This window comes from Trachymyrmex septentrionalis, unplaced genomic scaffold (assembly GCF_001594115.1).
Source record: "Trachymyrmex septentrionalis isolate Tsep2-gDNA-1 unplaced genomic scaffold, Tsep1.0 scaffold42, whole genome shotgun sequence".
NCBI classification, from domain to species: domain Eukaryota; kingdom Metazoa; phylum Arthropoda; class Insecta; order Hymenoptera; family Formicidae; genus Trachymyrmex; species Trachymyrmex septentrionalis.
Window position 1 is genome coordinate 528909 of NW_017305590.1, and position 9027 is coordinate 537935.

Sequence of the window (9027 nt, forward strand, 5' to 3'; positions counted from 1 at the left end):
TTGACACATTAAACACGTATTAATGCAATTATTTATTTAATATTTAATATATTTCATATTGAATTATTAAACATTAAAGATCTAACTTTAATCATTATAGGCATTTAATTTCTAATTTGCATTTAATAGATTTCATATTTGTTATATTCAATGCTTTAATAAACATTCTAATAGAGCGGCACATTTTTTTTCCGAACATTAACAGAAATTAATAAAATTCTAAAAATATTTATAATCATGCAGCATTTACGACAAATTCGCACTTTTCTGGTTATAACTAGAAGTACTTATTATGAGAGAAGTATTTTAATATTCAAGATTTAATTAACGTCTCTCAAGATGCTTACGAGTCACGAGATTTTCACGATGCAAGTAAATTGAGCAAGCGCGACACAATTTTGCGTGAAATTCTCGGTAATATTAAGCAATAAAATAAAATAAGGCAAAGATACAATTTCGTACAGTATTCTCTCACGTCATCTCGTGAAATGTCATTTCGAAAATGCTGAAAAATTCAACTTTTACTATATATTATAATGATTTTACGATTAAAGTTTTCTCTCTCCACGAAATTCTAATTTTAGTATTTTATGGTCACAGAATTATAGAATTATATAGAGATATTATAGTTGGAAGATTAACTATATAATACATATATATAGCGTTATATTCACCGCAATGTTAAAGTAAAGAGCAAACTCAGGTGGTGAAACCGTTTCTGAATACCAACTGAATAAACAATACGTCTTTAAACGATATTCAAATGATACTTGTATTTTCAACAAAATGTTAATTGTTAATTGGAAAAGCAGCCTTAAAAGAAACAATAAGAACCTAAATGCTCTAATTGAAATTATTTGTCGAAGAAATGTTATATTGTACTACATGTTTCAAATAAAAAAATTATTTCAATGCTTTCTCAATTTTTTCTCTCTTTGGTAATAAAGTTTATTGAAAATTTTAATAAAGCTACACACACGAATATATATATTTTACTATATATATTTATATATTTTTATACATTATTTTTAAATACATATAAGTATTTATTCATAATTTATATATATATAAAACTTTTGTATTTTTATTTATATATTTTTGCAATGTATGTCCATCAAGTAAAAATATATTATAAAATAAAATATACTCATAATCAGAATTAAAAAAGTTACTTTACAAGTTAATCACAAGTCATTTTTTATTATAAAAATTGAATACAGTAAGTTCAGATATTTTATTTTTTATATTATACTTTATCATTTGCTCCAATTTTGTATTACTTTTTGTATTCAATTTCTATAACAAACGCATATAAGGTAACCTAAAAAGTAACTTATAAGTAACTTATAAAGTAACTTTCCAAACTTTGTCTATATTGTAAAATGGCTTTCAATAATTTGCACGGTATTAAAATATTAACAAGCAATTTCTCTCTCTCTCTCTCTCTCTCTCTCTCTCTCTCTCTCTCTCTCTCTCTCTTCTGTTCATCGTAGTAAAAATTTTCAGAAGCTTTTATAATTTTTATCGTATCCTTCCATTATTTTCTTCCGAGAGTTTAACACCTTTACCAAACTTGCAACAAGCTTGAATCTATGCTGGACCAATGCCAAGAGAATCGTCAGGTGGCCAGTCATCGACTTTATTGTCGCCGGAAGATGGTCGAAACGCAGCAAGGCCAGAGGGGCTGCTGGAACAGAGGGAGGGTTGCTGGAACAGAAGCTCCGGGTGTCCCGGTTGACGGTGGGCCCGGGTTCGCTAGCGCGCGTTTATCAGCAAGGCGCGCAGGTGCGTCGCAACGCTGGAGTCGGCGTCGTCGGAGTTTCCTCCTCCCCGATGTTGGATATACGCATAGCTTGAGGTACGCGCAACGCCACAGAGCGCGGCCGAAGCCCAGAGGATCGCGAGGTCCCATCGTAGAGAGTCGGTTCTCCGCCGGGTTCGCTGCTCGTCGCTCGACTGACTTTTGACATGAGCCTCGGTTCCCGCGCGTTCGTCAGCTAGGAAGGGGAATCCTCTCCGGAAACCAGGTCAGTCAGAGACGTATCACGATAACGTGAGAGATAACAAAATTCGTTACTGTGAGATCAGTGGCTCAGTCGTGCGATCAGTTGAGTTGTAATACGCGAGTTATAATTTATACATGAATCATGTCTGAGTGAGTCCTGTTCGCGGTTGTTCCTGGAGGCTGGTTCGCGATCAGTTAATCCGACATCCAAAAAGTACCGGGTAGCTCCGGAAAAATCCCGAAGGAGTTGAGGGACTACCAGTGAACAAGTGAGCACCTTCGTTTTTTTTTTTTTTTCACATTCTTGGGAATGTCGAGGGGAAAAGTGAAGTGAAAGACGCGGGTGGTGGAATTCGGTGGCGTTTCTTGAATTTGCCGGAAGTTTGGATGCTCGTACAACTTGCTCGAGAAATCTTCTCCGTGGAAGATTCGCCTTTTGCGAACGCTCCGCCGTTCGAAGGTGCCCGCTTGTTCACGGGGGAGAACGACGCGCGTAAGTTGGACACCTGTTAAACTAGCATACAAACTAGAACCTCGGTTGAACGCGTCAGTTGTTTGGTGACGACGTACAAGTTTCACATTGCAGAAGACTGAAATTCTGTGACGTAAACTTAATTAAACGTGACGCGAAATTGCTAGTTAGGTAGGTGTTGAATTCAATTGTTTCTTCCGCCTGTATGCAATCTTCATTCGGGTGCAATCTCTGAAAATTCAATAGCATTTGTCGAAAAACAGCACGATATAAGATAGATATTAAAAGATTTACGATCCATCTTTTGTTCCTTGATTTATTGATCGAGTCACGACCTATAAAACTATACTTGTGCGTAGTAGACTTATTTCCCTTGCGACGTCAAGGATACTGCTCTCTATCGTAGCGACAATGAAGTTTAAATGTGTAGTTATAATTACTGAAATCACGGTTCACTGCGCAAAATGGTGCCTGTGTGTTAAAGTTTCATAGTTTTAACAACGACAATTTGTAACACCAACGAGGGAAGTTTAGTCGCGGTTTACAATGAGTTTTGTGTTACAGTTATCGGACAAAATATGAGTTAGTTATTACTTTTATAATTGAGCGGCATAAATAAACTTGTAAGATGTGGTATAAAAAAATATCTTCTTAGAAAATAAAAATGACATTCGATACATTTTTCATAAAGTTCACAAAGAAGACTAAAAATAACTTTTGTGTCTTCTCTGAAAAATATTCCAAGTTAATACAATGAAGTTTATCATAAAGTTCATAATTGACAAATTGCGCTTTGAAATTGACATAAGGAAATATCTATAATAGAGACATTGACAAATGCAATTTTTTGTGCACGAATTTCAGAAAATCGTTTCTCGTGAAAATTTAATGAAGAAATTAATAAAAAGTAAATAAAATATGTTAAATGGAAAAGTAAATAAAAATATGCAATTTAAAATGTATATGTAATATGAAATACAAAAATTCTAAATTCACGATTAATTTGTTCTTCTGCAGAAAAATCGAAGCGCAGCAACAGTTTCTTAAACGAAATTAATCGTATATTAACTATTCCTATATGCATATATAAAAGAAATCTACATTTTCTGTTAACTTCTTATAGATAAATAGGTACTTTATTCTCTTAGTCTACACAGTCTACACAGATTACTAAGTATTTCCGATGTTTTCCTTCTTTTTTGATGTCATGTCTCCTGTGAATTTTTCAAACCTCTGTTGTGCCATGCATATATCGATCGTGCCTCACCTCTTTTGCAGTAGTAGAATATGCAACAATCCTAGTAAAATACTTTGTTATACCTCGTAATGGCACATCGTAATTTTTCTCTTCAAAATTTAGTCTTCAAAGCATTTTTATAGAAAAAAAGTATTTTTTTAATTTGACGGTTACCATTTGTTTATTATGTTAGTTGAAACACATATATTTGTCATACTTTACAATAGTAGAACATGCAAGAAAATTATGATAAAATACTTTATCATTCATATCTCACAATGACACATCGTAATCTTTCTCTTTAAAATTTAGTCTCACAAAGAATTCTCATGAAAAAAAGAAACATTTCTTAAAGTTACTAGTTTATTCTAGTTGAAAACACGTGTATTTGTTCATTAGAATTTTGCAGTAGTAGAACATGCAAAAAAAAATCGTGGTAAAATATTGCACTTTGCTATATATACCTCATGATGATATATCGTAATTTTTTTCTATAAAATTTAGTCTTCAAAGAATTCTCATGCGAAACAGTATTTTTTTAAATTTTGCAGTTACTCTTTGTTTATTACGTTAGTTTAAAACACGCGTATATATTCATTTACATTTTACAGTAGTAGAATATGCAAGAAAAATACTTCATACATACATGCTTTATATGACGTATATTATAATTTATCTCTTCAACATTCAGTTCTCGAAAAATTCTCATGTAAAGAAGTATTTCTCATGGTTTTGCAATTACTATATCTATTTATTACATTAGTTGGAAAGACTGCGTATTTGTCCGACGCACAGATTTCGAAAATAACGCTTACATTTGCATTGCAGCAAAACTAGTTCTCTTTGTTGCGTAATAGCCTGAGTGCGCTTTGAGGATGCTCGGATAGTCAATACGTGGTATCCCGGAGTTGAACGTTTGTCCATCAATTATCATGACAGGAGCTTCCTTTTAGGTCTTTCGACCTTACCACAGGCGATTGCACGAGAATAAGCGTATATCGATCGCGGCGCGAGATTCATGCGAGCGTGCACGGCAACGTCGAGGAAACAATTTCTATCGCATTACGCGTAACAAGTGGCTCCGTTTTGTTCAGGTCGTAGGACTTCCGTCCTATTCCATTGTTCCGAATTCTCGTCGTTTCGTGGCAGACAACGCGTTGATGACGATGGCGAGGCGTTAGTCTGACCATTATTCAGAGACCCCAGTCTCATTTGGTGACAATGAAAATGGTTTTGCGTTGAACATTAGCGTATCTCGCATATCGGATAAAGGACTTCATCAAGCTATCCCTAGGACGTACGTGTACAATCAAACAATGAAGTTCCGGGGATGTATTGTTACCAGCTTGCGGTGCACGTCTAATTCAAGACGTGAACTTGAAAGCAAATTAAATTAAAGTCAAAGTTTCATTCTGCCCTTTCCGTAGCATAAATAATTCAAAGATACGAAAAAAGGGATAAAACTCCGAGTTGAACTTAATGACTTATCGAGCAAGTCCGTTTCATTATCCATGTGTTTCAAAAACCTTCGTAAAAAATTTAAATTAAATTAAATTAATTAAAAGTACGAATTTTTATGCTAAAAATTAATTAATTTCTTTCGTTAATTAATTTCTTGCGAATGTGACGATCGGATAACGTTCCTAGTATCAGCGTGGTTAAAGCTCGATTTCATATGACGAAATGGTGCACATTCACGAACGCAAAATTACGGGGTCGTAAATTTGGCAGCGCTCCCCCGCGGGCACCTTATTTGCTCGCGCACGTAGGTATCTACGCAACGCACAAATGTTCGACGTCCGAAATTTCGAGCGATACCACAGAGTGAGGAGAACAGGGTGTGTCCAATTCGAGTGCGCGTGTTGGCGTTGGCATCAGGGTTGTTTACGTAATCCCAAGGGAATGATGGAACATAGCTCTGCTGTTACCTGTTCACCCCTTTCCTTTTATCAAAGTAATTTCCTCTGCAAGCCTTCGTGCGCATTTCCTTAATAGTACGCGTTTGTTCCATTACCATACGCTGCATCCTGGAATCCTTTCATCAATTAATTCAAGAGGTTGTTCACGAATCGCCGCGAAATCGCGGCTTTTACCAGCAAAGCTTAATGCGCTTTTCAATATCATACAGTTCGCGGAAGGTCATTAATTCGCGAGCGCTTATAGAAAATCAGTAAATATATGATAAGAAAAATAATCCACGTATACTGAAAGAAAAAAATGGTTAAAATAAGCATAATTTAATTATAATTTGTAGTCGTTTTTTGGGACAACCATAAATTTATAATTGTTTATAAATTCTAGTAACCTGAACACTAAATTATGATCATAACGACCATAATTGTATTCATTCAACTAATTGTATGGTTATCTTACACATAAATCACATTTGCATATAATAAATTATACTATAAAATGTTGTAACTATACATATAAGATTATTATTACTAACATTACAGTAATAATTATAAAAATGATGCTCCTCACCATTATTATTTTACCATGCATTATAATCACAAATACGATATACCCAAGTAGCACACAGCGCTTACAAAGCGTCAACAAAGTGCTAAAAAGGCGTGTATAATCGCATTTTTAGCGCTTTGCAAGCGCTGCTGTGCTATTTGGATACTTTTTTCTCAGTAGGCCGATTATTTAAATTTGTTTGATCGGAATATAGATATTGATTCACAATAGAAAGAAATGTATAAAATATGAGACATCAAATTGCTTGAAGTATTATTTTATTTTTTTAGAAACGTTCAACTTGTAAAATATTTTATTTTAAATGGCGAAGAATGGGATGTAGAAGAAAAGTCAACCGTGTTACTAAGTGTCATTGCAGAACGCACAGGTGACAATCAAAAAATAAAGTTGCTGCAGACATGACGCGAGTCAGCAATTTTAACATGCCAACTCACACCATTCACTTAAATTTTCATTTTTCGAGAAAACTACGTTCAACGTCTCACTTTATCATTTCCATTCAAATATTCCGTGCTCTCGATTCCCTTTTGGTGTCTCGTACTTTACTATTTTTATTCAAATATCGAACATTCGTGTTTCCAGTGATCTTGGCACGTTCAGGGACAAGAACTAAGGGGTATAAGTATCGCCACCATCGCGAAATGTCAGCGAAATAGTCGAGGTTACGACAACCGAGTCGATTCATCCCCTCATTACGTCGGCTGCGTGCGAGCACGGCTTGCAATCGCAATCTTGGATTTCGCGCACCGTAAAGATATATCAGCCTACATTCTACGTATCGTAATGCGCGCAGTGCAGAGCAATATCGACGTTATCGCCATTCCAAATAACGTCATAATGCACGAGTCGAGCAACCACGTAATTGGCTTTCGTCTTTCATGCGGAGAATTGCGCTGACTTTTGAAATGCACATCGTTTCCTCTCTGTTGGACACTCAGAAATTTACTGGAAAATGCAACGCGCGCTAATATGTAGTTTATCCCTGGTTGCTCATAAATTGCACACCGAGAATGCAAAACGATGCGGCCCCGCTAATATTATTCGTACTTTTATACTTTCGTTCCCCAACTACTTTTTCTGATAAGCAAATGACCTCTATCGTGCTTCCTTGCGGTGTTATTAAGATAAGTGGGGGCGAATGTCTAAATGAAGCAAGCGCATACAATGTCTTGGACATCCTTGAGGAAACTCAATTACGTCGGTCTTGTAGAACTAGAAAAATGTGCCCTCTCTAGCGGCATATATATTCATTTTATCAAAGAGATATAAAGAAAAGATATGCTTTCGTCCAATATACGCATTCATTTTCATTTGCTATTTCATTTCGTTATTATATTTGAACATATGGCATTTCTTTTTCATACTTATGTTAAAGCATTACTTACGTTAAACCAGTTCGCCATTATATCATTTCTTCCTAGTTTGCATATCCTGCATATAACAGATTTTTCCCCATTTGTTAATTAAATATAAGGTTGAATATGCGTTAAAATCTAATAAAAAATTTCTCATTATATTTCTGTGAAGAAAAAAATTGACTCTATTTGCGTGAAGTATGCATCGCGTTGTAAAGGTATGAGTCTTGCAACTTTCTGCATGTATAAATTTTTCCGGAAAATCCGACTCGCTCACATATCATTTTTATTTATTATGCTTTACGAGCGTGGGGTTGGATTCGCATTGCGTTCAACATAAATGTACGATCCAGTAGGATGACGTGCAATAACGTGTATCATCTTTATTGAGGATCACGTCACACAGTGTGTGCTGTAATGCTTTCACTGCATACGACCGGACTTACTCCGCATAAAAACTCGCAAAGGGCGCGAGTCAAGTTTCACAACAATGGCAACTTCTATGAATTTTCTGCGGTGCAAAAGGCATTGCCCACCACTTCTTTTCTTTCCCATCCGTTGCACAAAGGAAAAGTGTGCTGTTTGTGAACACACAACTTGCGCTGTTTTACTCGGCAGTCTTAGCGAACAACATATTTCCTCTACTTTATGCTTTAAAATAGCGCAGAGCTTTCTTAACGCCCGTTTTAGAAAAACATTTCATATAAGAATAGATCTCACCAAGCGTATTCAAATGTCAAGAAAAATATCAGATTTTTATCAGATAACATTAAGAAAAATATAAAAAAAATGTAAAGAATAATCATCAATTACATATGTATATTATAATTATTTTGTAAATTTAATCTTAGAGAAAAAAGAAACAGTAGTTTTCATTAAAAAATTTTTTAGAAGATATTTTTATATTTCTCGTTCGTTTTATTTTTTTTCATACTCAAAAAAATTTAAAACATCAATAAAAAATTAAGAACTATATTTGAAATTCAAAAGAAGGGAGTGATCAAAATTCGCACTGAATCGATATCTAAAACATCAATTTCATGATATTTGTTAATATATATGAAAAAAAAGTAAAAATAAAATTTATAATGTCAAAAAAGCAGAGAAAATTACTAAGATTGATAAAATATCAAAATACAAAATATGCAATGCCTACATGACATTATATTTCAATTTTCTTTATTTCTGTATGATCAAATTTATGTAAATTCTTATATATATGTGTGTGTACATACATATATTTACACTTATTTGCAAATGCGTTTTGTACGCCCAAAAAATATTCAAAAAACAGAAATGGATAAAAAATACAAAAAAAAAAATAAAAACGAAGAACAAAAAATAATTTTAAATAAATCCATAAATATGTTTCGATTGTTGATACTGGTAAGACAAAGAATGATTTAAAAAAAATAGAAATAGATGTGTATAAGTCTGTATGTAAAATTTACAACTGACCATTATATATATATAT

At 34.1% G+C, this 9027-nt stretch overlaps 1 protein-coding gene across 4 annotated transcripts in view; it reads left to right on the forward strand.

Moving 5' to 3' along the window:
• Positions 1 to 1861: 1861 nt before the first annotated feature.
• LOC108751229 (slit homolog 1 protein) overlaps positions 1862 to 9027 on the forward strand; it is a 120981-nt gene continuing 113815 nt past the window's right edge. For 2 of the 4 annotated variants that reach the window (XM_018491305.1, XM_018491304.1), the window contains exon 1: positions 1862 to 2027. The gene's annotated coding sequence lies outside the window, so the exon portion shown is untranslated. Of the gene's footprint in view, positions 2028 to 2055; positions 2499 to 2552; positions 2649 to 9027 lie in introns of those variants that run through there. The other 2 variants (XM_018491307.1, XM_018491306.1) reach the window with 2 other exon arrangements.